An 18,198-nucleotide genomic window follows, 5' to 3' on the forward strand; every position below is an offset into this window, starting at 1 on the left:
GTCACAAAGCCTACTAAGTTCAACTAGTTCCAGTGACTCTTCCATTCTGTATCTCATTCATGACTGTTTCCTGTGAGATTTATTCTATATATTCAGACTGTGTTATACTTAGCTGCCTCCTGTTCAACTTTCAAATTCAAATTTCCTGATAATTTACTCACCCCCATGTCATCCAAGATGTTCATGTCTTTCTTTCTTCAGTCGAAAAGAAATTAAGGTTTTTGAGGATAACATTCCAGGATTTTTCTCCATATAGTGGACTCCAGCAGGTACCAACGGGTTGAAGGTTCAAATTACAGTTTCAGTGAAGCTTCAAAGCACTCTACACAATCCCAGATGAGGAATAAGAGCCTTATCTAGTGAAACGATCGGTCATTTTCTAAAAAATAAATAAATATGTATATACTTTACAAACACAAATGCTTGTCTTGCTTCTTGTAATTCCAGCAGTGTAGACGCTGCTAGTGTATTACTGCCCTCCACAGGACAAAGTTTGAACTTGCACTAGCATATTGCTTATATAATAATCTGCTATACTGTCAATAAACTGTTTTGGGTTCTCACATATGTAATGTAACACTAAGTCAAATGTGACCCATCCTGATGGGTTAATTGAGATGGTTAATTGTTTTTGTTCTGTAGGATCAATCAACTCATTCTTAAATATTCCAAATTTAATATTCACAATTGGGAATTGCTTAGTGACCAAAATATAAGATGGGATGGGGTGGTTTTTAAACTGTATTGAACTGAACTGAAAGGAATTCACTTGTATTCTGGACACTTGTTAGCAGTTTTCCGTCACTATCTGCTCCATCATTATCAAGGCCTATTAAATAATGAAAATTTTAGTTTTGTTAATAATAATAATTAAAAAAAAATACATGGACATAATTTCAAAGGTTTTAAGATCTGAGAAACATGGCGCAGGGCACAGCTGATTGGTTCCTGCTGTATCATTAACCAATGAGCTTGATGCTCAACCTTTAAACTTGGTCAGCATTTGCTGTAGTTGCAGCGCGCTTTCAGAAACCCTTCACCTTCCCCAGCTCCACCTGTATAGATTTGCTATGGGAAATTCATGTACGCTACTATATTGTACAGCAGCAGCATGTCTTACTTGCTCACAGCAGTGTGTTGTGAATGTATTGGCAGTAGCAAGTCCTGTACTTGCAGCAGCAATAACCAACAACAGCAGCAGTGCAGCAGATCTATTCCGCCAAGTCCAAACATATCAACATATTTATTAACATATCAAAAACTCAGAGATTTTTCATGACAAAATCTTGTGTGTGTGTGTGTGTGTGTGTGTGTGTGTGTGTGTGTGTGTGTGTGTGTGTGTGTGTGATCAATACACTCTCCTGAACAGCACTAAATAAATTCCTTCAAAATCTTTTAATGAGCTCTCCAAGGCTCCACAGATTCACCTGTGTAACAGCGGTAGCCATGGTGAGGCACATTCTTACAGACACACACACATTCACTCTGTTCACAAACGTGTTTTGGGATCACAGCGAATCTCCTGAGCATCAGAGCTCGTTTCGTTCTACTGCTTGTAATGAATGATGAAGGTGTCTGCTGTGAAGTCACCTGTTAAATGTGCATGTCACTGGCTCAAACAGCGACATGTCAACGTGCCGTGACACGAATGCTGTGTGCATTTCTCCATTGCTCATACGTTTGACAAAGTGTTTTTGTGTAATGCTCACATGGAGGGCAAGGTGAGCGCTGTGACTGGATTGCATTTTTCGAAACACTTCAGAATCAATACAGTATGTGCAAAAGCCAGACTGCTCTTTCTTTATTCTCTTTTGACAACATCTCTATTCATCTATTCATCTTCAGTTATTTATATATATATATATATATATATATATATATATATATGTGACCCGATCTGGCGAAATGAGTCGGAAGTCGCAATGTTCTATTTTAAGATATGGGCCGATAATGTGGAAAAACAATGAAAAAAATCGATTTTTTTTTAAAGCTAATTTCAAAGAACAGACTTTCAAAAATAATCTCCCAAAGTTTCGTAGTCCAGATAATTGAGTAAAGGTATTTAAATGGCTATTAAATTTGACATGGTTTCACTAAATTCGCTGGAAATGAACTTCTCAACTCCTCTCGTCACTTATGAGCATTTCCCAGTATCCCCTGAAACGTCATTATCTCTGCTCTACAAATATGGTGTTACACGTTGTATAGAACCAATCAAAAAGCTTAGAAATGTAAACATACTGACCTAAACGCTGATTTTTAACAATGGGAAGCCCCGTTTCGACTGACAGGCACGCGATCGGTCCAGCCATCCTCCTGTCAGACTAGCGCGCCTTATAAAATAAAACTCCCATTTGTGTGTCTCTCTTTAAAAGCCAATAAAAATTGAATCCATATAGGTAGCACAAAAATTCTTTTTGCATACAAAACCAAAGACTTTAAACTTTCATATCAAGCCTCCAACATGCTTCTGTTGCGTTGTTTTCACCCTCTAATGAGTCTGAGAAATATGCGTTTACAACAAAAATAGCACAGCAGCTAACTGAATACAAGTATGTATATTTCACATGCTCATAACTTCATGAAAAATGCACAGATCATAAAAATCGCACATCAATATTTAAAGCAGATTCTCAAGATTAAAATGAATCCAAAATCAATATAATATATTGCGTTGATCACAAGATATTACTCACGAAATGATTTAACATACTTTGCTAAAAACATGTCTCTCATCTCTCCGGGATGCAGTGTGTATCCAATGTTCCCGGACCCATCCATGTTCGTTTTCCAAAGTGGAATAACACATAATAGATATCATTTTAAAGCTTAGAATCTCATCTTTTTAATGCATCTAACCATTTTGAAAAACTCCTAACGAGTGCTGAGAAGCACCTCTAAACCGGAGTTTACCGCCCGTTGGCGCCACCTGGCTGCGGAAAAAATGAACAACAATTTTTCAAACTATTCTTTATAATATCACCACGAAATTTGAACCAGATGCAGCTCACATATAGGAGAGCATCACCAAAAAAGAATTTTTTAGCGATCTTATTGTGTTCCTGAGTTATTCCATGTCAAATAAAAAAAGAAAAATTATTTTTAAAAAATTATATATATTTTTTGTCTTTTATCAGCTGTTTCTCAGCAAGATAATGTCCAAATGTAATGTAATTTATATTTTCTTAAATTTTAAAATGTTTTGTATCAAATGATACCTACCTTTTGACTCTCCTTGCTAGAGTTTTGGAGTTATGAGTCTTTACTTTTGTGTGTGTCGCTCAGAAAAAAGAAAAAAAAAGAACTCTAAAAAAGCCTTCAGGTCTTAAAGGGTTAATTCAAATAAATACTTTAAAATAATTTGAGCTTCAGCCTGGTTTAATAGCATTTATATATATATATATAAAAATGTCTTTGGTCAAATTAAGCTGTAAAATAAATAGTTTATCCCTTTAAATGCAATGGATTTTGAAAGATATCAACAAAAAAACGGGCAAAAAACTTTAAAAGTGATTTTCTCAGGTTTTCAATTGGAAAAAGAGGGCAGACGACCATAATTAAAATGGGTATATCTTTAAAACCATTCAAGGTATGACTTTGACTAGGATATCATTTTAAAGCTTATTGTCTCATCTTTCTATTGATACCAAAATCTCAATTTTGAAATTTGGGTCACTGTGACTCATTTTGCTGGATCAGGTCACATATATATATATATATATATATATATATTATATATATATATAGATAGATATATATATTAAAGGTTTTTGAAAGAAGTCTCAAAGCTGCATTTATTTATTTAATCACAAATATAGTAAAAACAGTAATATTGTGAAATATAATTACAATAAAAAACTATTTTCTATGCATATATATTGTAAAATGTAATTTATTCCTGTGATCAAAGCTGAATTTTCAGCATCATTACTCCAGTCTTCAGTGTCACATGATCCTTCTGAAATCATTCTGATATGCTGATTAGATGCTCAAGAAACATTTCTGATTATTATCAATGTTGAAACAGTTGTGCTGCTTCATATTTTTGTGGTAGCCATGACAAGTACTTTCAGGATTATTTGTTAAACAGAAAGTTCAAAACAACAGCATTTATTTGAAATAGAAAAATTTTACTAAATTGTCTTTGCTATCACTTTTGATCAATTTAGTGTATCCTATATGTTATATACAATGTTTTCATTATTGGCATCATTGGTTCCATGAAGACTCTTTAACACACATGGAACCTTTCGCAGAACCTGATATTGCTGAGTTCAACGTGTTCCTGGGTCAACATTTTTGTTGATCCTGGAACAACATTCAAATCAACCACTCAGATTTGAGGGACAAGTTTACAGATTATGTCAAGTTTAGGCTTAAAATCATGAATTGGTGCTTCTATATCAGTGTTATTCATCTATCGTTTCCCTCTGATTTTTGGGATAACTTATGGGTAGGGTTAGGTTTAGGGGTAGGAATAGGGTTAAGACTACATTTGGGTTAAGATGTTGACCCAGGAATGCATCTAACTCAGCAAAATCAGGATGTGCGAAGCTTTCCATCACACAAAAGTTCTCTATAATGGAAAAAGGTTCCTCATGCTAAGAAAAAAAAATTAAGAACTGTTTACTAGGGTCTTTGAGGAACCCAAAATGGTTCTTATACCAGTTCTGCACAGGCAAACACCACTCTCTATTTTTTAGAAAATGTAAAAATCTAGTTAGTCATGTGGATTGTTGAGGAGAGTTGCGTTGCTACGTTTATTAGTAATTGGATTAATCAGATGATAAAAATGGGATAAAAATGCAGATCAGACCAGAGCCCAGCATAATATAGAAACTGGGCACACCAAAATTGTCATATTTCACCTTAAAACTATTACTATTACTATTCTAGAATCTAACTATTTACAAGAGTCAGAAATTTTTAGGAATCCTTAAAAATGGTCATTAAATGAATTTGTGGCTTTGACTGTCAGTTAAAGTGATTATGATTTATGTGCTAAATCCTTAGTCTGTGAGTGACTAGTTCTGATGGCACATCCCACAGCATCGCTGTCATCGGTCAGTCGCATGGGTGTAATTCAGCCCCATCAAGGTGTCAGGCCCAGTCCTCCAGAGTGCAATGCAATCAACATTAACTTATGACTGCAATCCTGATCGGTGACTCTTTCTTTTGCCATGTGTCATGTTACAATTTCACTACTTCTTCTTCTCGACTAGTTCCTCCTAGTGAATGGAAAAAGCCGTCCCTTGGGCTTTCTCTGACTGATGGTGATTTTTCCTTCCAGTGATGGATCTGATAAATATAAATGTTACATAATTGTGTCTTGGCACATGAGTGTTTGAACAGTGGAACGGCGCTCTGGAGGGAATCGGATGGCTGATATCTTGGCTGTTTTTTAGTTAGTGGCTGACAGATAGACTGTGACGTTGGCAGTCTGTTGTTCATGTGGCTCCCAGCAACAATAGAATGCAAGACTGAAACACGTTGTCCTCCTCGCAGACCCACAGGTTCAATAAACAGTCCCCAAATTACAGCGATTCCCTCTGGGACCAAATCTCGCCGCTCAGGAGCCAAAGAACAATGAGCAATCTCTGTGAACGAGCTACTTCCTCTGAAAACAAGTGCCTGATAGCAGTAATGGGCAATTGTGACACCCCACCCACTTAGAGTACAAGGGTCGTGATCAGGAAATAGTGCCATTTTTTTCAGCATTTCATCTGAAAAGGTTACTAACTTTCAAGAAGAAATATTTGCCCACTACAGGAACAAAGTAACAGGACCGTAATTTTAACTGCAATACATATTGGTGGACCCCCATAGAGGGATTACGAGTGTGTTTTTCAATAGATGTGTTGTGTTTTTAGTTATAAAACAATGATTCCCAATCCTAAATCTTTAGTTTACAGCCCTGCAAAGTAACAAAACGTTACCCTTTACCCTAAAGAACAACATTATCCAAATGCTGTTATTAAGTTTGGAATTCATATACTGGTACATTCTGGTAGAATCTTTTGGTTTCAGTGCATCTTACATTATAAGTTACATACTGAACAACTAAAAAAAAAAACTTTTTATAACCCATAATATGTTCAAAAACATGTTTTGTGCCAACCCTGTTATATCAGATTTGAATCATTCAGCAGAAGAAAGAAATTCATACAGGTTAGGAACAACTTGATGGTGAGTAAATGATGACAGAATTTTCATTTTTGGGTGAACTATCCCTTTAAGTTTTTTTCTGGAAACCGTGATACAGTTTTTTTTTTTTTTTTTTTTTCGGAATTATATGATGAATAAAGTTCAAATAAATGTTCAAAAGCACACCATGCATACTTGCTGAAAAAGAAAGTGTTAATTTCTTTACACAAAATTATTCTGAAAGAATAAATATCTAGATGGCGCAGGTTGATAGGTTCTTTAAGTGCAATCTGCAAGCAGTCACACCATTACTGCATGGCACAAGCTGATTGGCCTTTGCTGATCCTGCAGCCAATGAGATTGCTAGCTCAACATTTAAATAGTCTGGTTCATTGTTTGATATAAACTAGTCCTGCAGCGTGCAATAACAGTTCCTCTGAGACCCTCCACCTCCCCCAGCTCCACTTGCCTAAATCTGCTATGAGATTTATGTATGTCTATTTATAACATGCCATAACTATTCAGATTGTCACGATTGAAGAAACATACTTTTGTTTGAACTGTGTGATTCAATACATGGTATGATGTCAGAAAAATCTAACCATTATTGTTAAAGGGATAGTTCAACCAAAAATGAAAATTTGATGTTTATCTGCTTACCCCCAGAGCATTCAAGATGTAGGTGTCTGTGTTTCTTCAGAAGAACACAAATTATGATTTTTATCAGCACTCGGTTAGTGAGGTTTGATCTCGCTCTGACAAAGGAAGTGATGTCTCACATTCACTGAAGCAAAGCGCAAGAGATCACTTCTGTTGTCAGAGTGTGATCAGACCTCACTAACCGGATGCTGAACGCAGTTGGATATAGTGGTGTTTTAGAGGTAAGAAATGATATAAATACTGTTCGGTTTCTCGCACAAACCAATCGTTTCGTGTCTTATAACATCAATGTGTCGTCACAAGCCGCAGGGTTTATTTTGGATTTGTCTGTGCATGTTTTTTTGACTCTTATTGATTGTGTTGCCATTGACACGAATTACACGGCTGACAGACGGCAACGGTTGGAGTTAAAAATCATCATTTGTGTTCTACTGAAGAAACAAAGTCACCTACATCTTGGATGCCCTGGGGGTAAGCAGATAAACATCAAATTTTCATTTTTGGGTGAACTATCCTTTTAAGGGGGGATTAAATGTCGCATCACAACAGGGTTGAACAGAAAGCAAAGGTAAAAGGCAAAATATGCTTCTGCAAAAAAAATCACATAACATTTTTAGAAAAATCTAAAATAATTACTGTGAGCATACATTACCTTAACATCTGGTTTTCTATATAACCAGTTAAAATTTAGATAATGGATATAAATGGTTACGTGCAAACTGGAAGATATTCAAATGGAAAACATCACAATATCTGCAGTACTTCAGACACTTAACCGAGTCAAATCTATCAAATAATGTGACTAAGTTGCGTAACCTGTTAATTGTAAAAGTGTAAGTCATGAGGACACAAATGGAGTGCAAATGGCACAGTTTCCTGAGAATGACTCACAGAAAACGAACAAAAAGAGCTGTTTGTGCACAACATTAAATAGGATTATATTGTAAAAAGGGATGTTCAAAACCATCAGGCACGCGCCGCACATGTAAGCTGGAGAGGTGAACACGTTTACAGCTCTGCGTTTGGCAGCAGTTCCTCCTGTAGCTCCTGCCATGTGCTGAATACACAGACAACACAGGATAGTGCTATATGGGAGGAGCTGTTCTTCAAGATCCGGGTCCTTTAGTGTGAGATTTGGCTTCACATGCCGAGCTCACCACTCTTTCACGCACGTGACTGAGAGAATGAGATGCTGCTGGAGTAAAATTCATTAACTCATTTTTGAGGCCAATTCACTAGGTACCGTCAGGGTTTGTTATTTAAAACATTATCTTTGGCTTCAGAGCATTTTTTAGCTAATGAAATGCTTAATGTGAGGGATAACTTTCAAGGTATGTACTAGGTAAAAAAAAATACTTGCACTCATGTTGTTCCAAACCCATAAGACTGTCATTCATCTTCGGAACACAAAGCAAGCTATTTTTAACGAAACCTGAGAGATTTCTGTTCCTCCACTGAAAGTCTGTTCTACAAAAACTTTGAAACTTCAAAAAGTTCATAGAGGCGAAAGTCTTACGGGTTTGGAAAGACATGAGGGTGAGTAATTGATGGCAGAATTTACATTTCTGGGTGAACTAACCCTAAATAGGTATATAATATAATATATTATAAAAATAAAAGAATATTTATATTGTCACGTGGAGTTTGTTTGTTTTTTGTTATGCGTTTTGGTCGACGACTGTGCTTTGGGGCATGAAAATGCAAACTTTTGAAAAGTTTTTGAAAAGTATCATCTCCTTATATAAAAACATGAACATGTGAAAATGGTGAGGTCTTGTGCGTATGTATTACGTGTTCAGTCGCATAGTGTTTCTTTACAAAGTGACATCGCCATCTACTGGCCTGGCAGCAGAATATGTTTTTCACAGATTCATATGAATAGGGATCGCTTTAACAATGTTTGTTTTGGTACGTGAGAAACGCAAATTAATAATTTTTCAGTTTTTAGTACATCATTGTTGTGTAAACATACCCTTATATCTTCAGTTTGGTTCTTTTCTTTGTCCGTTCTCGTCATTGTTAATTAGGATTTTCAGTGTTTGTGTGTTGATCCTGATTTTGCTCGATCTTAATAAATATTGATTGTTGTATTTGGATCTCTTGCTTGCCTTTATCAGTGACACATATTTATAATATTTATTACATTAAATATATAAATAATATGAAATAGTCACTAAAATAATAATTAAGTTCTATTAGCCTATAAAAACAAAAGGAGATATAAAGCAGTCTATCTAAGTCTGTCCAAGTTTCACCGATAATCTTCACCTCTGTCAGAGCTTTCAATGCTGCTTGGTTTCATTGACACCAAATCTACCATAACATAATTTATTAAACATGAGTGCAAAGGACATTTCAACGCTTCAGAATAGGGGAAATTTTTTTAGTTGGTAATTCCTTAAAATTTCAGTCTGCTTCTTACAAAAAGCTGTTGTATTGTTTTGGGCTTAGAAGAAGGAAGCAGCAGAAGGAAGGGCTTAGAAGGGCTTAGAACATCATCTTCTATCATCTATAGTACTGTTTCTGTATGTAAATCAGAAGCTCTGACATTCTGCCTATCATTTCCTTTTGTGTTTCATGGAAGAAAATACTATGAGTTTGGAATGATATGACAGTGAGTAAATGATGCACTCTGCAGTCGGGCCATATATATGCAAGCAGAATATTAATACTCCATTTATAAAAACGAGTTGGAATGGAATTACAGATTCATCATCAGAGGAATATCGCATACAGAATCGAGGAAAGACAGCATCAATGGATCCAGTCTAGATGTGGGATTCTTCTAATGTATGTGGAATATGCCACATGCAGACCTTGTGCTGCGTTGCAGGAGGTTTGAAAGACACAATCAAGTCTTTATTCTGGGAGAGCTGGCTGTCATGCTGCTTGAGAGAGGACACACGTGATGTGATAGACGTGAGCGCTGTCTTACATTGTTTGTTCAATCAGAGCTGAGAGGTTCAGGCCAAATGCTGAAAAATTCGAGTTTCATGATAATTAGGTGTGTAAGCTCCAGAACAATCCAGAATAAGGAAAATACAGCTTGTACTAGGTCAATAATAAATGTTAAGAGGTCAAGTGGAAAGGGCTGACCTTCAATCAAGCTTTTTCTCTTTTTTTATCAGCTGATTTGAAGACTTAAATATAGACGGCAAATGCTCCAGCTGATGAGAAAACCGTAGAAAGAAAACACTGTGCTTGAGCTATCTGGATTTGACATATGCCTAATGATGTACTTGATTCATCTTAAAGGAGGAAATAAGCAGTCTTTTCTTCTAGAGAAACGGTCTTTCCACATCTGTATATCAATGAGTACAGCGCACACTTTTTGATTCAATTGAATGTGAAAAATGTGAGGACACTTTTACAGCACTCTAAGGTATTGTAAGGTACTTCAGAAGGGAAATGATGTGTTACTTGGTACAGTTGACTTCACGTTTCATATTACTATGCTGTATGTGCTTCAATACATTGCTATTGCAGTTTCCCACTATAAATGGACAGCACATGTAGACTCAACAATCATCAAGAGTGAATTTTAAAGTCACAGCCTCCAAGACATTGTGTTAGTGTAGTTTACAACCCATTTTACTTCAGTAATCTAATACTTCTGTAAGAGTTCCAAGTGAAACAGGATATCTAAAGTGAAAAAAGTGAGTGGAACTTGATTCTATCCTTCGGAAATTGATTGGATCATGAGAAGTGAATGTTCCGCCAGAATGGGGCCGAAAAGGAAAGTAATTACTGTACAGATATGGAACAAGGTATTACATTTTGTCTTCATGGATGAATTGTTCATAATAAGAGCAGAAACATGCATTTAAAAATAATCACTTTTGATTGAAACATTGTACCTAGTATCTTTGGCGGAAAGAAAGCCTTACAGGTTTGGAACAACTTTATAAGGTGAGTACATTTTTATTTTTGGATGAATGATTTTCCAAATTACCCCAATTTTACCTAATGGTTAGAGAGTCAGACTGGTAACCCAAAGGTTGTGGGTTCAATTCTCAATATCGGCAGGAAATGACTGAGGTGCCCTTGAGCAAGGCATCTAACCCCCAATCACTCCCCAGCTGCCACAGCAAAATGGCTGCCCACTGCTCCAGTAGTGTGTGTTCACTATCCCCTACTCAATGTGTGTGCACTAACTGAATGGGTTAAAAGGAGAGGACAAATTCCAAGTATTTCACCTTCATACGTCACTTTTTTTCCTATTCATTCAAGGGTACAAACAGAGCTAACAGTTCACACACTAATATTTGTTTTAAAAAACTACTTGATGCAATGAAATGGTTAATTTCTAAAACCAAAACACTGTTTTTCCATTAGTACCATCTTAGTTTAATATAAATGGCTTGCTGGTGATTAAATTAGCACAATCTTAAAGGTCCTGTTTTTCGTGGTTTTTTGAAGCTTTGATTGTGTTTATAGTGTGCAATATAACATGTGTTCATGTTTCAAGTGTAAAAAAACACAGTATTTTTCACATAATTTACTTATCTGTATACCGCTGTTTCCACTGTCATAAAAACGGGCTGATGACTTCCTTGTTCTATGAAGTCCCTCCTTCAGAAATACGTAACGAGTTCTGATTGTGCCAGCGGTTCCTGTGTTGTGATTCGACAGCTCTGAGCGCACCGTGCCCGGAAAAATCACGCCTCTTACCATAACGTGGAGATGCACACACTCAGTGTTATTGTAAACATGTCTTTAATTTTACCATATCAATTTGAGCCGGAATCAGACCCGGTGATTGGACTGCGGGATGAAAATTACAGCGTTTCGACGACATGGCGACAAACACACTCTACAAACGCAACTCTTGTGTATTCCTGTGGGCGGAGGTTAGTCAAAAAACTGTTTTAGTGACGTCATTAAAGAAGGAAGTAGAGGGATGTAGTCCAAACTGGCCGTTCGATGTAGGCGACTTCTGTTAAATAAAATATCTCGCTTGGCATTGAACTTTGAGCTTTAAAATTTTACAGATTTTATTTATACTCTAACAACAACATTACACACTAACTAAAGTTTGAAACATGGGATCACGAAGAACGGGACCTTTAAACATCTACAAAAATCACTTCAGCCATGGACACACTCACACTCTGTAAGGCTGATATTAACAGCACTGAATACAGCAGTAATCCAGTGCATGGGGAAAGGGTTTGACGCCCACCACTAAATGTAATGGCATATTCTGTCTCCGTTGTTGTGTTTTTGGTTTCAGATTGGTTTGAAAGGAAAAACGGAGAGAAAAGGGGAAATGTCTTAAAGATGTGTGATCTATTAATAGAATAGTGTGTAAATACTCATCCACCTCATGTCTGCCTAGTTACATCTTTAAGGAGGAACTGCATTTGGCTGCTTAACCTGCAGCAGGAAACCAATCATTTGAGCTTCAGCCATACAGCAGAAAATTACTCGGTACACAGAGAAGACTAGAGATGAGAATCGTAGGGAATTTAAAGGGTCATGAAACCTTAAAAGTAAGTTGGCATGAAGCAGAATTTGCAATAGTCTTTTCTTCCCTATACTGTGACATATATCCAAGTAAAATGGCTTGGTAAATAAAGTGAGATTAAATTCATAAAATACACGTGTGTGGTAAAAAAAAAAAATCGAACTATTGCAGATTTGCATAATATTCTGAGTTTGCATTTCACAGTTTTTGTTAATTTTGAAGAATACTGAATCTGTTTTTGTGATGAATAAATGCATGCTCACTTTTAGGGCCAGATTTATTAAACAGGGCAAATCTCATAAAAGCACTGATGGGAGTGGAAAGTTCTGCAGGTGTCAGGGGTGCAGGAAGACATTTTAGGTTGAGGGTGCTGGTTTTTTTTTTGGGGGGGGGGTTCACATTTGAATAGGAAACAATATCGAGTCATTTCCATAATGACCAACGCAAATAAGCGTCTGGATTAAGACATGCTTTTTTGGGGGGTGTTAAATAATGACACAAAAACCAGTACATTTACTAGCACAAACCTTAGTAAAACACCATGCGTGATTCATTTTTAATGCTATTTTTTCACTGCGTGTTTTTAGTAAATCCTGACTGTTGTTTTTAAATGCCAAAAGAGGGTTTGCACTGGCACAAGCTGTTAGTAAATCTGGCTCTTAAGTCTAAAGTATACTTCGGCCGTCTGCGTCCACATCCACACACTATCCGCATGACATAATTTTCATTATCAGTAGTGTTTGTAGATGTCTACACACCCCATTCATGTGCAGCCAAATTTTTGAGACCACGCAGATGGTGTCCGTATAACAGCGCATGTGCGAGTTACCTGAGTGCTTGAAAACAAAATCCATTAGTCGCTTAAGGCCAAAGGAGTATACTTTGAAATGCTTGAGTGCTCAACTGTACATGAGACGAAGCAGAACGCGGAAAATTAAGTATACCCAGGCATTTAATCTAGAACTACAATAAGCATCATGTTCAAACTTATTCCTGATTTCTCTCAACATGGGGACAGGAGAGCTGTCAGTAAATAAATGGGAAAACAAAGTAGCTTGCATTACTTGTTTGAAAAAGCAACTCAGATATTTTGTTGTACATTTAAAAGTAATGTGTTAGTTTAATAGTTACTTGAAAAAAGTAATCTGATTACATAACTACTTGTAATGCATTACCCCCAACACTGTGAACCTGTATGCGTTTCTTTCTTCTTTGGAACATAAAAGATGTTATTATCAGAAATCATTATCTTTATCATTAAGGGGAATTCAATGCAATGTCACAAAATATGAAGTAATGAACCTCTGAATTGTGATTGGGGGAGAAAGTATGCATCTATTTCATTAGAGCACTATTGTCTTCTGTAGAGATTCTTTGAAGCTGAAATTGAAGTCATTTCATAACTAATGAATTCTCCCGCATAAACACAGTTATTTTCCTGTTAGTGTTCTTTACTGTGAAAGCTGCTTTGAAACAATCTGTATCGTATAAAGAACTATATATGTAAATAAATGTGACTTGATACACAAAATACATAAAGTCTGAATGCCTTGACATTTGTGAAACCATCTCAAAGCTACGCCGACCATCTGCCGCTGACAGGTTTGATGCTGGACTGCCAAAGCAGCTGAACTGCTGTGCTGTAAAGAGAGAGAAGCCTTTGAACAGCATATTGTGACACAGTGAGAGATGTGGCACAGTGAGCAGGGCACAAACACAGCCATTAGTAGAACAGGGCGCCACCTCCTGGTGGAACGAAGCATTGCTAGACAGGCCTCAGTGAAAGATATTGAAACACTGAGATATATTATTTCAAGACAAATATTGTTAATCAATATAATGCTCTCATCAAGTTATATTGTAAAGATTCAATAAAGCAGAACATAACTGATGATTCTTTTTGCAAGGATCAAACATCTCGGTATGAATAAACTTCTCATGACTCAATTCAGCTGGGGAGGTAAAAGCACTAAACATCACGGATGGAGTCTGGATGAGTCGACACCACTTGCTAAATTTAGAGCCAGTCATTGGTAAGTCAAAGTTGACATTTTACAGAAAATTGTGTTATATATAGCCCTGTCCCAAATGGAACCCTAAGCCCTCATGATCTTCCTCAAAGTCCACACTTTCCACTTTAACTGTCAGGAAGTCAGCTGTGGAGCTCTCTTCAGTGCGGGCTTGGCAAAAGTGCACATTGAGGATGCATATCGGACATGAAGTGTGCCATTTAGGACAGGACCTAAGTTGGCCACAGACACAGACTTTGATTCTGTACTACGGAACCCCTAAAGGGACATGATGAAATGAGATGGGGAAAATATTATATGATTTTATGAGAGAACACAAAGGATTTGCGAGAGAACGCAAAAGCATTAAATATTTTTTTCCTCATTTCCTCAGGGGCTCCGTCCCATCCAGACAGAAGAGATTAAACTTTTTGCGCCGATTTTAGAACACAATTTTAGAACATGATTTTTTTTAGCCGAATTTAGAACTATCGTTTTCATTTGTCCCACGTCTAGTAACAAGGCATTGCGCGACTTTGTTGCGAAAGTCTGGTAGTGTGAGATCCTTGTTTAGAGTATGATGGCTTTTTTTTTTCTCTGTAACAATTTATAACATTTGCAAGTGTACACTGACTAGTGTTTTACAATCTGTTTAGATTTTAAAGGTGCAGTATGTAATATTAACAGTTAGTGGTTGAAATGGGTACTGCAGTCCAAATTCAAAATATTGGAGAGTTGTTTCTCCGGCTCCCTCCTCCTCAGATTCAATGCACGCGGGTTGCCAGATTGAGGACACTCAACAGGAGCAAGCGCAATTGACAATGTAAAGCGACAAGCCTTACACTGTAAGTTGATGAGTTGATTTATCCGTGTTTTAAAATGGTCATAGAGCTTTTAGATGGATGCCAAGGCTTTTTAGTTTGGGTATAATCTGCGATCTCTGAACCAGTTCATTTGCTGGCTTCCATGGCTACAATACACTGTGTTTTCTGACAACTGGCAACCTGGGGTGTCAAAATAATATTGGGTTAATTGGCAGTGGGTGGGATCACACAGACCAAAACAAAAACAGACATTCCGATACGAAACTCACTTTTCAAAGTAGAATAACTGAAACATTGTTTTTCAGAGAAACAAGTATGTGAACTTAGCATGTTTCCTAAATAACTGCAAACATATTATGGTATTTTTAACATAAAAAAAAAAAAAATAACTCTAAATAAATAAGATTGCAGCACCTTTAAAAGTGGTATAGTGTATTCCAGCCTTAATTGGACTTCAGTACCATGGAGAGCAATGACCCACACTCACTGCTGTAGGTGAACTGACCAATCCTTCGTCGGCTGTCACATTATCAGGCATTAGCTCTTAATATAGAAGCCCTGTGTGAACGAGCACACATTCACTTTCCGCTGTATTGTTTCAGTATTTGTATTGAATAATATTTGTTGTGCAGCAGTTAGTTCCAGTTCTGTGAATGTGATTGGCTGAGCGGCGTTTCAAGAGTGCTGGGATATTTCACTGTTTGTATGAGTATGTGAGTGGAGCAGAATTACAAACTTCCTGCAAGGACAACAGAGAGACAGCACTAAAGAACATGTCATTTACTGAAGGCAAGGCAGCACTAGCCATAGAAACCAATCTATTCAAGCACATTTTAGCTAGTGAAATGATGGTGGGTTGTTTTGTGTCTCTATTTGTACAAATCATCATCTGACACACTGGCTTCTTAAGAATGAGAAATAAGAGTGAAAACTCTGCTCTGTCGGATCATCTTTCCACAGCAGATACTGTAAGTATTTCTGTCAGGGCATTTACTTTCATCATGATAGGGAGAAACTGATTTCTTGTCAAATGTTATCTGTTCTGACATCTTTGAAGAAATTTCAACCTTTTTGCAGATTGCCAATAAGAACAAATATATTCTGGCATGAGCAGCTGTCCAGAGCAGCCCATGTTGTTTTGAAGAATCTTGAAACATGATAGAAAATCTCATCCATCAATCTTGAAGGATATACTGTACAAAGAATCGCATTTATACATGTGTGACTTTACAGCATTAACATACTGTATCTATTAGCAGTATTTCAAAGCTACAAATTTATGAGTGAATTTCATTAAACATGTCAAGAACACATCTGGGACATATTTTCACCCAAAAATAAACAAAAGAAATACATAATTTTTTGCCTGTTTTTGGCATTTTGGCATTATTTTCATGATAATGGCACATTTTCTCATTACCTTAATGCAAAAAAACTTAAATCTCAGTATAATGTGGAAAGAAAGACATTATAATATAATATAATATAATATAATATAATATAATATAATATAATATAATATAATATAATATAATATATGTCATGGAAACATTTGTTGACTTAAAAAAAATGCAATCAAATATTTAAGTTAAAAAAACAAAAATAGAGTAACATGAATATGCTGTCACTAGTATGAAGCAGAAGCTTTGTTCCAAACAAAATTCAGTCATTTTCTATGTTAAAGAGCATGTAATGCATTTGAGTTCAGTCTGTTGATGTTTGCAGTATTTAGTGTTGTTCAAAGTTCAGAACGCTGGCTAGAATTTTGTTTCAGGTTAATACAAAGACACACAAAACAATCTCTAGTCTGAGAATTAAGTTCTATTCTGATATTCTTTGTTCTAACTATAGGCACAACATGACAAGTGTCAAGTGATATTTCTGTCCTCACAAAGCCTCAAAATCACAGTCAATTACAACAAATTTGATGTTTTCAAATGCAGCTATTTGAAGCAGGAGTTTGGACCAATGAGATTTCACTTTGGGCGGGGCCAACTAAATGTTTTATCATACAATGCTGCTGATGGAAAGCCAGCAGGACAAAAACTCAGGCTTATGTTCACACATACAGTGATTTCATCAGGTCATCGTGTGGCAGTATATTTGGTCATTCCCACTGAGTGCTAAATTGATAGTCATTTCTTTTAGAAGGGTATATAAATATATATTGTAAAAGTTATACATAGGCTATAATTGCATAAAGTACATAATGCATCATATCATAAAGAAGATTAATATTTGCATGAATAAAACTCACTCAATACTTCAACAATTACTGCCAGTTTTTCATTATATTTTTAATTATTTCCCTGCATCATACATAAACAAATCATACACTCTCACAGAAAAAGGTACAAAAGGTTCCCTTTCAAAAGGTACTAACATGTATCTTTAAGGTACTGATCTGCTCCTTTAAGGGGTAAATAAAGTACAAAGATGTACCTTTTGAAAGGGTACTGCTCCAGTGACAGCTTTTGTACCTTTTTTGTGAGAGTGTGTAGAACAGTGAAATATCTCATTTCCTCTATCTCACAGGAGACAATCACATGTGCTCTAATGACTTCACTCCTTATTGTAGTCATCTGCATAAAACTAAACCTTTCTGGACACACCCACATCACATCATGTTGCCAGCTGCCCGCTTGCTTCTGGAAATTGCCAATTCTTGTTGAAAATGAGTGACTTCTGTTCAAGGTAAATCACTGTAAGTGTAAACTTCCCTTAAAGGATTAGTTCACTTTAAAATGAAAATTACCACAAGATTTACTCACCCTCAAGCCATCCTAGGTGTATATGACTTTCTTCTTTCAGACAAATAAAATCAGAGATATGTAGTCCGCGAGGTCCGTGAGCCGGGTCGCTCGAATCGCAACGGCGCTATATGCCGGTGCTCTGCCCACGAGGCTATCGGCACCAACGTAGTGTAAGCGTTTTGAACTGTGAGAGGTGATACACTTTGTTCATAAGTTGAATACAGAAGGCAGTCTGGTGGAAGCTAGACATTTCACTTCATAACTTGTTAAATATGGATATTTTTCTTACACAAACATATCGCTTCGCTTCAGAAAGTCTTTATTAACCCCCAGAACCGTGT

The sequence above is a fragment of the Megalobrama amblycephala genome, linkage group LG1, assembly GCF_018812025.1.
Source record: "Megalobrama amblycephala isolate DHTTF-2021 linkage group LG1, ASM1881202v1, whole genome shotgun sequence".
NCBI lineage: Eukaryota > Metazoa > Chordata > Actinopteri > Cypriniformes > Xenocyprididae > Megalobrama > Megalobrama amblycephala.